The sequence below is a fragment of the Pyxicephalus adspersus genome, chromosome 3, assembly GCF_032062135.1.
Source record: "Pyxicephalus adspersus chromosome 3, UCB_Pads_2.0, whole genome shotgun sequence".
Taxonomy (NCBI): Eukaryota; Metazoa; Chordata; class Amphibia; order Anura; family Pyxicephalidae; genus Pyxicephalus; species Pyxicephalus adspersus.
This window is the reverse complement of record NC_092860.1, coordinates 152,697,660-152,713,692: the sequence shown is the minus strand read 5'-3', so window position 1 is coordinate 152,713,692 and position 16,033 is coordinate 152,697,660. Positions and strand designations below refer to the sequence as shown.

General features: G+C 37.3%; 1 long non-coding RNA gene across 1 annotated transcript; it reads right to left on the bottom strand.

Moving 5' to 3' along the window:
- On the bottom strand, positions 1-6,627 carry LOC140327329 (uncharacterized). Its single transcript, XR_011920022.1, has 3 exons — positions 5,936-6,627; positions 2,991-3,087; positions 1-574 (listed from the first exon to the last, which is right to left on the bottom strand). It is a non-coding gene; the product is annotated as an uncharacterized lncRNA (long non-coding RNA).
- Between the last annotated feature and the right edge of the window lie 9,406 nt (positions 6,628-16,033).

Here is a 16,033-nt window from a genome sequence, read left to right as displayed (position 1 = left end):
TGTTTCCTTTTTTGTTCTTTTTTTATTTCATATGGTAGGGAGTTGATCTGTAGTCTTTACAGTTTTAGGAACCTTAGGGACAGTGTGAATCAATTTTTTGAATCAACCCCAGTTTACCCTAAAATGGTCTTGGGCAGTAATGCCGCTGCTCAATATATACAGTACAGTGAGTGAGAATTATCACCCTTGGACAGAAAGGGCCGAATTTATCAAAGTTCTTCAGGTTGACTCATAATGAGCTATCACACCACAGTAAAGCTGCAAAATGTTATGTTTTTTGGTGTAAAATACAATTTATGCCACTTTTTAATCTTTTTTATATCAGGAATATAAAAGTTGCTCCCACTTTGATATTAAATGTCCATGTAATGGCGTCATTGTTGATATGAAGCTGCCGTTCCTCTGGAGCCCAGGGTGTAAAATTTTCCACATCCTTATAAGTCACTAATAAGTCTTCATTTATGAACCACTGTGTTATTTTGTAGTGATAAACAAATTCTCTGTTTTCATTAAAGAATGGTACTGGCTCCTTTGACTCAAAGGAATACTTAATTCTTTTTAGTTGGTTATACACCTAGAAAAAATAATAAAAGGAAAGAAAATGAACCGCATATCCAAACATTTAGTAGTATTACATATCTTTTAACTCTTTGTGTTTTTACTGATGTCCTTTTCCAGTACATTTTATGTATTTGTGAAATTTGACAATATTGTAGTTGTAACAGGGTAACAATTTTGTAGTTCCTCACTCAGCCAATATATACTGAGCTTTCTCCTAAAGAGCAACAACATTTTAAATTTATAATGGGACTTCCACTAGAATTGAACATTGTCTTTCACTTTCTGGAGTCCTCCTCCATGCACCCGTCAACCACTAGAGGTGCTTGCAATTGATAAATTCTGAGTTGACAGTAATGCGACAGAATGGTTGGCATCGAAATTCCAAGTTGAAATTCATATTGTTTTAGGAAGCCTCTAGATTTGGAGCTCTTTATTTATTCATAATTTAGCTTGGCCAATCAAGCCGGGGGAAAAAAATCTCATAGTAACATAGCTAAAAACTCTTACAAAGATTCTTGCAACACACGTACATACAACCTGTCTAACACAGTTATGTAGACAAACAGATCCCCATGAAGCCTATGTCATGGAAACATCCCCTCTTGGATTGTAAGCTCTTTTGGACAGGGTCCTCTGCTTCTCCAATGAGATTGTTTATATCTGTCTGTTATTTGCAAACCCTAAATATTGTACAGAGCTGTGTAATATGTTGGCTCTATATCAATACAGTTTAGTAATAATAATATAAATGATGTGGATTCATCAGTGCCAGAAATATCTCTTTGCCACAGAATACTTCTGTTTTATACCCTCAAACCTCTGGTTATCATGGATTCAAAATACGAAATACTACGAAACACTACCCTTATGCAGTGTTCTCTCCAGTGCTCCCAGTTGCTTGTGCCTTAGGTATCCAGTAACCCCTTCTATTGTGTCAGTGTTCTACCTACCCTTATAGTTTGTTCAAACTTTCTAAAACTTGCCCTTACCAATCTTAGGTGCCTAGCAATTGCCAGTAGACCCTTGGGAGTGCTAAATGGCAGTTTTTTGCTGCTAATGTGAACTAGTATGTAATGTGGACCAGTATGTCCAATTTTTCCATTTTTGTATTATGCCCCAATTGTCCAGAGCTTGTGTACTGTGACTTAACTTCCTAGTGTTTTATGTTTTCGGAGCGTAATCCCATGTTGTGTAATAGTGTAATCATTATGGTATAAGAAGTTAGGTTTAGTTCACACTAGAAGCAAAAAACTGTGCCATGTGCCTCTGTGCCTCTCCCAAGGGTCTACTGGCAATTGCCAGGCACCTAAGATTGATACAAACCTAGCAAAAGTATATGGTCAGACAAAAGTACAGAACTCATCAACTGTTTTACCAAGAGGTGTGAGAGACTGCAAATTATGCCTAGATGCTAATTTCCATGAAATAAAGAACACAGCATGGGCTTTTACTATGATAACTAGGATACTTCAGAAGACACAAAAATTTAGATTGACGAAGGTATAGCAGCCTATTAATAACTAAATGTCTAATTTGTGTTGTGCGCAACTGACTCTGGCATTTATTCACGTGATTCTATACTTATCTACTGGTTTTCTCTAAATCAATAATTCATTTTTTTGTGTTTGTATTTCATTGTTCTCAGTGTAATATATTTGGGGAAAATGGACCTCATTGCCACATAAGTAAAAATGTATTCATTGCCCTAAATGCTAAAGTTTGCTGTGTACCCTACCTGATGTTTAAAATAGTAAAGCTTATCAGCAGAATTTTCTTTAAGGAATAGATTCATATTATGAAGTGCCTTAGCCAAGGCCTCTACTGCGTAATAAATTCTTGGGGAGACCCCTTGATTCACAAAATTATCAATATTCGGAATGGTTTGTTCCAATGATTTTTTTACTTTGCACACATTTTCCTTCTTGCCCTTATTTGCAGACATGCACTTTACAATTTTTAATAAATATTGGGATCCTGATGAATTATTGGTGCAATTCATCTTGTCAATGCCATCAAAAAATTGTTCTTTATGTGGGAGAAATAAAGGGTATAGTTCTACTGCTAGGCTTCCATTATGTCCACTGAATGGAAATAAATATACTGAAGATCTGGAAACCCAAATAGGTGGAAAAATAAGAACTTTATCAGAGATGGCTGCTTCAAAGATAAAGAAAATAATATTGATATAGAAATAGGATCCACAAACTACAACAACTTTAGAAGTGGACTTTTGCATATCATGAACAATTTTGGCAGCAGCCCTAAATTAGCGTCATTAAATGTTTTAGCTGTGATTAAAGTTGTATACTCAACGCAAATCCCATTATTACTCATGTACTGGGTTACTATTTCTGTTTCCTTCTCTCCGGCATCATCATTTGTTGTTAATATGCCAACCCACGTCCAGCCAAAATGTTTTAAAAGCTTACCTACAACCAAGTAATTGATGTGGTCATTCTGCACTGTACGAAAAACGTGAGGATAAAGACGCCTGTCAGAAAGAGAGTCTGTAGCTCCATAACTAATCTGTAGAAAAGAAAATCTGTATTTGGTATTTATTGCATATAATATTATGATTCACTGCTTTATAAATAAACCCTTTTGGGACAAAATAGAAAACAAATTTGCTATTCTCCCAAGTATAGATGCTCAGAACAGGGATATTGTGACTTGCATTGAATCTAAACAGACCAGTCAAGGACTCCGACCAGAAATCCGATATACCTAACTATACTAGTGACAGACATACTACAGCTCATCCAATCCAGCTATCTTCATCCAGTTGGCCAAGCCTACTAAAGAACAATTTTTAGGTGTACTTTGCTTTAGGTGTTGGATTGGCTGAGTCCTACTATACCTGTCAATGGGCTCATCTAATCTAACAACCAAAGCCAATGTACACCTAAAAGTTGGCTGAGCCGTACTTTAGTAGGTCTCAACCAATCTGGCTTCCAGATAGTGACAGCTGTATAAAGTACTGTATATGTTGGATCGGAAATCGTATTGCTTACATTCCGAGTTTCAATCTGACCAAGGAATAGCTCTGATCAGAACAACTTTACTTAATTAAAGCTATCTGACCACCACTATTGGTAAAACACCGCAAGTATGTAAATTGGTCCTAAGTGTACCTTTTAAATTATCTAGTGCCAGCACTTTAATTTGACTTGGCATCCTTTTCTCTATCAGATACCTACCTGTGTATTACCATAAATCCCCAAGGCACTTTGGCCTTTCCAGAACATAAATAATTGGGGACTGTCTTCTGTGGCCCAGATAAAATTTGTAAAACATTTCTTACAGCTACTCTGGCTTGTAAAGTTGAATCAGTGATATGATATCCAAGCGTAATATTAGGTAAAATTTCCAAGTCTTGGTTAATTTTGTGTATAGCATGACGAAAAACCAAAATATTTACCAATGATCGGAAATCATCACTATGAAGGTAAAGATATTTATCTTACATAAAAGTAATTATTTTTGAAAGATCTCTGACTGGCATTACACTGTGAGAATTACGACTCTGCAAAGGGTAAATCAGCGTAAACTTGGCTAGCACCAGGAAAGTTTTATTTAGGGATAATAGATTGTAACTGGTTCATTCTTCACTTGTTTTGAAGGGTTCTGTGAATGTGAATGTGATGTAATGCCAGAAGGTTAAGGTCCATTTTTTTTTTTTTTGCATAATGATACAATAGCTTGCTGTGAAAATAACTGACTCTAAGAACAGATGGTTAGTAATTTATCAACACATATGAAAAAAAAACAATTGCTAAACTTGACTTATTACCTCAAAACAAAGAGCTTGCAATCAGGCTTGAAGTACCAATTGTGCCAGCTATAATCCTATGCAGTGTGTCAGTTTTCCCTGTGCTTAGTCAACAACAGCTCCCAATACATCATGGCTGCTCTGTGGCCCCCTTTTTTGTGCCTTCTAACCCTGCAGGACATAGTTTAAAGCCATGCAGAGAGGATTTTCTTGTGCAAGAAATCTTCCTGGGTGAATCTGAAAAGACCTCAAATCTCTAACCCGCACGATTCCCCGCAAACTCATGGTTGCAGCAAATCTAAACCTCATCCCTAATCAGAACATATGAAGCAAAACTGTATATACGACTATCTTTGTGTAGTATGTATTAGTGTGTTCTCTATGTCATATATGCACTTAAGAATCGTTATAATATATTACAATATGATATACCAGCTGCAGCATATCTAAACATTCATAAAGAGAATTGTGAGTCAGAACATACTTTAAACACCCCTTCTATAGACACCTTTACCCATCCAAACTACTAATATGTGCATATGTTAAAAAGAAAAAATGCACTGAAATGGGTTCACTTTTCTAATTATGACCCCTAATATAGATTTCATACTAATTTAGTGGATAAACCTGTCCTTGAAATGGGCCACATTGTATACATATATAATATATATATAAGAGAAAAACATTGTGCTGCTTTGCTTTGTCATGCATCTGTAAAATTATAGCAGATGATCCTTGGCAATCCAACCCAGGGAATCATTTACAATGTCAGGGGACACTTATATTAATACTATATATTCACTGAACACTGTCACAAATGGTCCTTTTGAGCAATATAAATCTATTGTGTGTGACGAGTCTCAGTCTCCTATAAATGCTAGGATTCTAAGCTGCAATTTAAGAAAATTATATCAGAATTATTGAAAAGCCATACAGAGTCTCTTCTGTCATAAATCTCTACCTTCTAAAGGTTTTGTATCATGTGGATTTAATTCCATTTAGTATAGCTGATGGGAATAGAGGGGATATGGGACAACAATAGTCAGATCTTATTGCAGCTTCTACAGTAATATGAAAGGGGATGCATGGGCTCTGGGGTAGAAAAACTTTATGGCGTCTGGGTTATTTAAAATTTAAATAAATAAATATATATATTTAAATATTTATATAAATAAATATTCTACTGTTACAACTATCATTTTACCCTTTGTGAAAAACAAATATGTTGTAAATCAATTTCCTCTGCTGTCTGTATTATGAGCCATATGCTTCAAGTTCTGCCCCAGCCACTTGCCCCCCTCCATCAAGCTTGCTAGTTCTCATTCTAATTAAACAACTCTTATAAAATACTTTAACTGTGAATAATAAAAAGGATGTAAAAGCTTTTCACATGGCACAGCATTGCAGAACATTATGTACCATGACCGTACCAACAATGATTGTACTATCAAATTCACAAAATAAGTCAATAAAATGGTTTTATCTACATGGGATCTGTCGTATCTTTTCATGGGGACACATACATTTTTATTGATCCACAGAATGTCACACACTTAAACCAGAAAGCAGCATAGCAAGACTGTACTAGTTCAAAATGTTACTTACTCCACAGAAAAATGTCCTTTTATATAGTCACTCGTTAACATTGCATTTGTAGTACCTGAAATGACAGTAAACACTCCTCCGATAATAAAGTCACCTTCTTCATAAAAACCAAATTCATTACTTACATCTTTAATGTTAAGGGTACAGACCTGTGCTGAACTCTGATTGTTGTATAGGTGAAATGTCATGCACAGAACAATGGAACATGCAGAGGATACAGATGTAGGGTTAGTATTTCTACGCATGACAATAAAACTAGGAGAATATCCCTTTGAGTCTACAAGGTTTTGTAAAATGATGTATTGAAGTCAGATCATATCTATGCAGTATGTGGCAGGGCTCGGGTTTTCTCTCTCTTTTTATATTGTTACAGTGTAATAGTTATCATTCGTTGCCCTAATAATAGCCACATCAGCCTTTATCTACTTTTAGCTTTTCCTAACTTGACTTTTCCTTAAATAAAATGCATAGTTAGCTAGTAAATTTAAGGATGGTTTTTAAGCCACAACATTGAAAGCATAACAGTAACAGTACTAATAATAAATAATAATATATATATATATATATATAACTGTAAGGAACTTACCCGCCCTGCGAGCCCGCGGTGTCCCTGGGGTTCCCAGCCACAGTAACAGGCAGCATGGCCGAGGCTGCTGTCTTGCTCGCAGCTTGTCTGTCTCTACAGGCGGAGGGATCCGGATTGTTACTGACCTGCATTTGCCTTATCCTTCTGTACCTTGCTTGATTGAAATTAACCCTTGCTGTGCTGTGCTGTTTTGAATAAACCTGATTCAAGGATATCTGGAGTTGGTTGTGGTTTGTGTGCCCAGGCGCATTACAATAACATTGTAGAACATTTTTTTTATCTTACTTCTCTGTGCCCGCAATAAAGTACCAAGGGCATAACTAGACCAGGTCAGTGACCCCCTGCTTTTTTCAGAGTATGTCAAGCAGAATAATTTTTCTTTTAAGGGATTGTGTCTGCAGAATTGTGGCACTTTTCTATGAAATATGGTCCGCAGCATGTTTTCTCAAGTAAGTTACCTGTGGCTCATTCTTTCTTCCACTGACACCATTAAGAGGACAATTATTGCACTTACTAATCACCATGTCAATCTTTACTAAGATCATTCGTTCCCCAATTGAATACCAATATAAAGAGAAATTCTTCTCACTGGCCACCAATGTATGGAACCATGCCTCCCCAAGAATGGCTCTATAATCTGTCCGGTCCAGAGAATTTGGCAAAAAAAAACCCCAGTATAGTTATAAAAATTTAGAGAAGAACTTAATTCACCCATCCACCTCACCAACTGGGGCTGTTTTTTTAATAGAACAGACGGTCTGTGAATTTTTTTAAATTGTACAGAATTCCAGCTAAAATAGGTATCTGCTCCACTTTATTGACAATTTGTTTTCCCAGGTTGTAGAAGTTTTTAATAGCTGATCTCAAGGGGGCCTAAAACTTGATCCAGATTGGGGGAGACATATTTGTCGCTAAATATAAGCATTATGGGTATCTGCTGATCTTTGGTCTTGGTCTTTGTAATGCCCCAGCTGTCATATAGGACTTTGTTGTAGTATATCCTGATGACATGCTGAATATTTCCACTTTCCTTTCCTGAACATCACTAACATGCCAAGTTGGTACTCCAGAAGCTACATGAAAACTACTTGCAAAACATGAAAAGTATATCTTTGAGGTGCAATTTATTTCCTTTATGGGGTGCATTTTTATGTGTATGTTATGTTATATATACATACACGTTTTTGGGGTACATGTACATTGCCATGGATCCAGTAAAGGTCTCAGCAATCTTACATTGGTCCCAGCCCATCAATCTGAAGGTCCTGCAATGTGTTCAGATTTGTTAAATATTTTTTCTATCATATTGTTTCCTCTTCCTGACTTATTTACAAGATAGCTTTTGACCTCAAATTAGCTTACTTAAGCCATGCAAGCCTTTCACATTCTGAGTGATGTCCTTTTTTCTGCCCCGATGCATGTTCATCTGGCCATTCAGCAGCCTTTCTTTGTTGAGGACCTCTCTTAGGAGAGCATTTTTCTCTCAGTAATCTGGATTACTGGAATGGTTGCCCCTTGTACTTTTTGCTCCTGGAAGTTTTTGCCTGTCAAAGTATGACATTGCAAAACCAGAGATTTTTGCCATAGCATGGGCCTTTGTGGGTTGGAGACATTGGAGGGGATCCTTTATTCTTTTATGGTCTTCATAGACCATGAAAACCTTTAGTACATTGAGGGTGCTAAGCATTTAAAACCACACAGGGCTCTTTTTTTTTAATGTTTGATGTCTCCATCATCTTCAGAGTCAAAGAACACAAAAGTCAATACACTTTTGAGATATTTCAGTGAATCTGTGTCCCACCCTGACATTAACCTGGGGACAGTTTTGTCACTTCATAGTATCATATCTGCGATTTCCCCAGATGGGCTATTTCTAGGCCCTGTCATTCTTTTGTCACCTCATCAGTCAGAATCCCCATCCGGCAAACCTCCGATCATTTGTTTGTCCCTATGGCTACCAGTCCTACAACAGTTCTATTTCAAGGTTATTGGTCACCCTGGGGAAAGAAAAATACTGGTGTTGTTGTTTGGTGACACTTTATTTTCCATGGCACATGTCAGGGTCTGTCAGGTCTGCGAACAAGTCTCCTGCAACTTCACCCATACACATTCCCAAGGAGCTTTGAACCCACATTGCCATAGTTGTTTAACTAGTCAAGTCCTCTAGATACACTGTCATTTGAGTTGTTGTAGATAGCTTCAGTAAGATGGCTCACACATTAAGGAATGTTGAGTAAAATGTTCCTAAGAGGTAAGAGTTAAGGATATAAAAGGGCTTAGATTAAGGAATACATATGTGTGTGTGTGTGTGTGTGTGTGTGTAATCTCTGAAGGCACAATTATTTTCTTATACATATTTATATATATTCTATGGAAATGTTTAATATTCTTGGGATCTAGATCACCCCAATTATCTCTGGCAGAGTGATCATTTATTTTGCAAAGTGAAAAACCACAATTGCTATTTTGTCAATCCCAATATATTCAGTGACAACCATTCCAATGGCACAGTGTTATTTCACGGTACTAGAGAATGTGAATACTGTAGAAGCCATGGCTAAAGCACTGCACATTATGAATGTACTGCTTAAAGGAAAATCTGATAAAAAGTAACATATATGTATATGTATTATAATATAAACATAAGGTAGAGCATGCTGTACCTGTTTGCTTTGTAAAAAAAAAGACTATCTGGTTCCATTGGTCATAATATTATCATGATATGAACTTCTGGTGCCTTGCTTCTGTATCCTCAAGGTGGTCTGGCATACTCAAATAACCCCCAAATAGCATTGGCCCATTTAGAAAAAGCTTAGATTGGCCCATTTGAAATGTTGTTAGAATATTTGTAAAAAGCACTTCAGAATATGCATTATCTACAGTATATAAATTGTAAAATGTAATTATTAATGCAGAATCATTATACTATTTGCTGGATGGCAGCACAGTTTTAAAGGGATTTTTGTACTGAAAACAGTCACAAAAACCACCTGGTAATCTTTACTGAAATCATAAAGCTATACTCCACACATGTACAATCCCCCTGCCTACCATATGCGCTCAGCCTAAGAATGCTGAAGGTAATGTTTTTTGCTTCATTAAAACTGTTCAGTATTGTCCTTACTGTGAAAGCCAGGTAAAGTGATTAAGGACAATTCCTTACTGCGGGCAGCAGGTAAAGTGAATAAGTCCACAAGACAGGAGGACACCATCCATGGCAGAGATTCGCAGAGGTTGTGATAAGGGCTCCATAGGCCCTTGAGAAGAATGACTGAAATGATATTTGAAGCTGCCCTGGAGTAAATTAAGGCCTTAAGGGCAAGTGTGGAGTTGTTTTGGTGAAGCTTGATGGCTATGGAGGGTGACTGAAGGGCAGAGAGGAGTGACCTAGCATGCCCCCTCAAAGCGTGCTAGGCACTGAAATTTCCTGGCCTCTGTGGGCAAGATTGAATAACGTGTCCCTTCTGTTTGCAGTAAAGGCAGAGATCAGAAGAGAGACGCTGGGTCTTGAGATAGCCTTGATCGACCTAGCTGCATAGGTTCTTAAAAGAAGGGGTTCAAAGGAGAGGCTGGAGTTTGCAGAGGCCACTGAAAGGATGGTGCCAGTTGCGGAACAAAGACCTTATGCGAGCGAGATTTCTCCTGGAAACATTCTTGAAATTGAATGTCTTTCCGGATGGCTAAGGAGATCAGATCATCCAGAGAGGGGGGAATCTCCCGAACGGCCAACTCATCCTTAATGCAGTCAGAGATGCCCTGATATAAGGTAGTGTGGAGTGCCTCAATATTTCAGGCGAGCTCGGCCACAAAAGTACGAAACTTAACCCACAGTAAGAGACCCTTGACAGAGAAGCAGAAGCATGCTGGCTGCTGGGGAAGCGCGCACAGGTGGGTCAAAAACTCTTATAAAGAGGTTCAGGAAAGACATGAAAATTATTTCAAGGGGTTCCCCGTGTTAAAACAATATAGAAAGTCTAATCTAGAATTTCTTTACAGTAATCATCTGTTGGCCAAAGTTTATAACACAGGGGCAACAAGCACTCATAAATGCTGCATGTAGGTTGCATCAATGCTGCTGCCTTCTGCTGCCTGTCATTTAAGGGATAAAAATAGATACAATACCCCCCCCCCCCCCCCGCAGTATTCCCGGTGTAACTCGGGGTGGAATTTACCTGCAAAAAGCCGTATTCTAAAGTCACACTTGGGATCACGTTTAACTAAAAAAAAACACATTTACTTTGTTCCGTTGCTGTCCCCCGGAGTCCTGCTGGTCCATTGAGGTCCTGGGGATGCGTCCTTCCTCCTTGATCTCCAGCCGCGAAGTGCAGAGATGACATCTACGGGTTCTCCCGGTGACATTTGATATTATATATGCTACTGTACACTTATATTACATGTTTAAATATATTTCTTTTCTTTTTTTAACAGATTTTTGTGATTTGGTATTTAAAGTTTATTATTACATTTACTAAGTATCAGTGATGTATGCCTAAGAATTACAGCCTACAATGAAAAATGAACATGCCTATTACTACCTGGCAAGGCCTTTGAGTTTTTTGTAAGTGGTTCTGTCCGATTTTACCTCCCTAATAGGATCCAGCATACCTGAATTGGATTTCCTAAAAACTAATTTGCTATTATTTGGCAAATATTTACAGTTCAGACTCCATTCCAGGTATGCTGGATCACCCAGGTTTACCCATGATAGTCTATCTTCTCCAGTCAAAGATCTTTGTTAAAACAGACCCAATGTGTTGTGTGAAACTTTTTAAATCTTTTGTAAATTAGCCTCATTATAATTTCTTACAGGTTGGATTTAGTTTATTGTGGAACACATAATGACAGAGTCACTTTGGATAGATAAAATGAATATTTCTAGAGTTGTATTTAGCTGTATAACAAGATATGTGCTCAGTATATGCTCTTTTGACTTGTAATGTATATTTAAGTGCAAGAAGCTCAGAAAGGCTATTCATACATTTATATATTGTAGAGCACACAAAGAATTGTTCCCATTTACCCAGTTTAGAGGAATTAAATGACTTTCTAGAAATAAAAAGGTTTAACCTAGAATTACAACCATAATCTGGGTGGTCACGAAAAGAAGAGTGGCAAATGTGCATCCCCACATCCATTTCCTAAACTAGACCAGGCCATGTGTCGTTCAACGTTGTGGAGTTTCGACTAAAGGGGTACCAGTGAAGACATAAATAAAGAAATTTAGCCCAGAAGTAAGAGGTTGGTTTGGATGGGGGTAATGCAGGTTCTATTCTTTAAGGCAACTTAGTGCCTTTGTCTTCTGTTTTCACCCGTTATAGAGAAGAATTCTTCCTTTTGTTCTTAGGAAAACTCTAAAAGTTTTTAACATTCATGGCTATGGTCACCAGCGATCATATGCAACTAGGACAGCAAGAAAAAAAGAAAATATAAACTATAAAATAAAAATAGTGACCTTCATAAAATCAAGGTTTTGTGAATTTATGATATGGGGGCATCTAAAGTTAGACTACAAATGAAACATAGTGATTTATTTATTGTTAATTGTCTCTAACTATGGGAAGGCAGTTCTTGTGTATTTTCTTGTCTTGGAAAACCTAATTCAGGAAAAGCTTAAAGTAGATTGAAGATGACATGTCAGTATTGAGGACAATAAGAAACAGCTTAAGCTAAACCATATATAAGGAGAGAGGAGAGATAATAGCACTGTCATATACTGTGGAGATGTAACAGATTCATGTGCAGTATATCACAGGATAATGTAATTGGTTTGGGATCTTCTCCATCATGCAATTCTCCCTGCATTCTATTGTTATGAAGATTACAACTTTAGCTGCCTCAGCTGTATCTTCAATACATGTAGTTCACATCTACTGGATCATTCTCTGGATGACATTTTGCATATCCAAAGTTCAGAGCTCAGCATTATTCTGTAGCCTCCAGATTAAAGATGTAGATGAAGATTTTGGTTTTTATCAAGAAGGTAATTTTATCATTGGAGGAGTGTTCACAATACGTGCAGGTACTACAAATCTCAAAATAACAAAATCATATATGAAAATGTTCGACTCTATGGAGTAAGTAGCATTTTGCACTAATACTCTCATGTCTGTCTTTTGCCAATCCACTACACGTGCGGTTTACGATGAGCTAGGTTGTTAAATAATAGTTATTACATTGTAAGGCGATCTGTCCCCAAGAGTAGAGAAATTGGATATGTTTCAGTTCCCTGGTAAAGTAAAAATGTAATTTATTCATTGGGCCTGATTTATTAAAGATCTCCAAGGCTGGAGAGGATACACATTCATCAGTAAAGCTGAGTGATTCACCAAACCTGCAATGGTCCAGGATTCAAAACATTTCCTAGAAAAATGTAAATTATGAAGAAATCCATTTCAGGTTTACTGGATCACCCAGCTTCACTGATGAAAATGCATTCTCTCCAGCCTTGGAGATCTTTAATGAATCAGGCGAATTGTGAGAGCTGTGGGCTGCAATTTCTAAAATGTACATGCATTACTTTTGCATTTATTTAAAGGGACAGTCCAATGCGATTCACTGTGCAGAAATGTAGTGCATGGCGCTCTTTTGATGCAAAGTACAGACATGTTTCTAGACATAGCACAGTGCTGTGTGTATTGCTAGATATAGCACAGAAATATAATGATGCACTACAAAACCAAGCAGGCATAACCGTGTATATGCATTCCTCTGCAGCTCCTTTACTTACATGGGCAGCCCAATACACCAAATGACACAGAAATGTAATGAAGACCTGCTGCAGCACTAAAAACACAGCTTACAATGAATCCATGGCAGTGCATTACCATACATTGTGCTGCACTATGCTGGTAAGGTGCAATGAATGGCTACCCAGAAACATTTTATATGCATTTCTGCATTGAAAAGTGTGCTGACAAATCTACTATGACTTATCCAGAAGGCTTATAAAGTTTGGATGATATGGCAAAAAAAAATCATTATAAGGATTCATTCTCTAGGAATTTGGGGTTAGAAAAAAGCATTGTTAGAAATCAATGTTTTCCTGCTGAACATAGAATGATGCTTACTGTTTATAGTAAAAAAACATGTTAAAAGTTAAAAAAAAAAAAACAGGTGCTATATGTATGGTTTACACAGGGAATGCTGGGACTTGTAGTTGTTTGCTGACTGGATGCTATAAATTAACAAAACCTCATAATCTAATAAATTATATTATGCAGTCAGGTTAGCTGCCAGGTTAGCTGCTCATGCTGAGATTTCCTATTCACACTATATGCAATAAAATGTAGCTAATAAAATCATTGAACTCAATTAAGGATCTGCAAGACATTAATGGTGATTTTAATTCTCTGCTCCACACCTACACTGCATTTTTATTTCCAGATATGTTTCAAATCTCTGAGCGCTAATTATTGTTCTGTGTTGACTGTAAAAACAAAAATCCCTATTACTCCCATCCACCCAGTCCCTGCATTTGGATCAGGAGTGGACAGACACTTGTGGTTGTGATTTCATAGATCTTTTATGTATAGAATAGGGTGGCCGTGTAATTTGAGGCTTGCAGTTCCTAAACAGTTTCTTTCTCTAATCTCTGGCTTCATTGTAGAACAAAAAGTCCCAGCATGTTGCCTCTGTAGCAAGGGCATAATGGCATGGCGGAGCATGGTGCTTCATAGGAACACACTTTCTAAACCTGCAGAGTAAAATGACATATGTGCCAGGCTCTCTGTGTAATGTAGATGGCGGCAGGTAATGTTGGGTCTTATAGTTCCTCAAACAAAACATTTCCCAATCCCCAGTTTTTTACTGTAGCCACAAAAACACCTTGTTAGCCTTTTCCATGCAAAGTATAGCATCTGGGTGGCATGGCTTTCAGAGATATGTGCAGCAAGAATTTGGATTTTTAAGGCATAGCTAACAATGACCCATAGTATAAACGTGGATGCCCTTCCTTCCACTATAGTACCCTCATTATTACTCCTGCCCTTATAGTGCCCTCGTTATTACTCCTGCCCTTATAGTGCCCTCGTTATTACTCCTGCCCTTATAGTACCCCGTTATTACTCCTGCCCTTATAGTACCCCGTTATTACTCCTGCCCTTATAGTACCCTCATTATTACTCCTGCCCTATAGTACCCTCATTATTACTCCTGCCCTTATAGTCCCCCGTGTAATTGTGCTTTCCCTTATAGTGCCCTCATTATAATAGTTCCTCCTGTAGAGCTGTCTCCAATTTTGTGCTTTCCCTTATTAAAGTACCCTCTTTTTTTAGCATTCCCCATCATGGTGCTTGCCCAGCATAATAGTTCTTCTCTTTATTATTATAGCCCCTGATCGTGTCCCTAATTCCCCCACTCCCCTTCAGAAAAAACTACAGATTTGCTTGGATTTTGAAAATGCAGTCATTATTTTCTTTTATTTCATGGGAAATCTTTGCCTTTGCAGTGATGATTTCCGATCAATCTTAAACATTTTGGTTTTTCGTTTTGCTATACATGAAATTAATCAGAATGCTGAAATTTTACCCAATATTACATTGGGTTATCATATCACCGATTCATCTTTAGATGCCAGTTTGGCTGTAAAAAATGTTCTACGGATTTTATCTGGGCCACAGAACACAGTCCCCAATTACTTGTGCGAAGAAGCCAAATTGTTGGGTTTTATTGGAGACCATTTTTCAGTGACAACAATTCCAATGGCACAACTACTGGGGCTCTATAGATATACACAGGTAGGTACCTTGTCTATATATCCCCATAACATTTTTAATTTGTCTCAAGGCATAGTCAATCCATACTGCACTATACAATAAAGAACAAAAAGCATCACTCCATCCAAGTTAAAGTTTATCTGATTATCCACTGTTAAAAATTCATGTCAATCACAATGAGCTGTGATACAAAGATGGTAGAAATCAGTATGACAATAGCATAACAATCTATGGTAATTGGTTAATAATTGTCTAGTTTTCCTTCAAAGGGATTTACCCCAACTTCCTATTTTGTCTGGGAAATTTAGTATGTTTGTTCATTCAGTATGTTCGTACTCCATTAGGTGCATGGATACTTCTGTCCCAAAAATGTTTTATATATTGGCAATTTTAAAAAATAAATTGAGGTTAAGGTTCAGGAGGGCCCAAAAAATCACAAGATCTGCATCCCCTTCATTAGGGTCATGCATAGACACAATTGGTATTATTAATAAAATATACAGGTAGTCCCCGGGTTACATACGAGATAGGGGCTGTAGGTTTGTTCTTAAATTGAATTTGTATGTAAGTCGGAACAGGTACAATATTTTAATAAATGCAATTAGGACCGATGTTTGTCGCAATATATTATTAGGGAGCATGGTGTCAATTACTGTATAAAATCCTCACTGTGAGTTAATCACAAAAAAAACAAAAAAAAATTCTTTATGAAGCCATTAAGCTGTGCTTTGAAATGCCTCAAAGATATGCCTCTAGCAAGAGCTATAGATAAGTATAAAATATGTGAACTAGATGAAA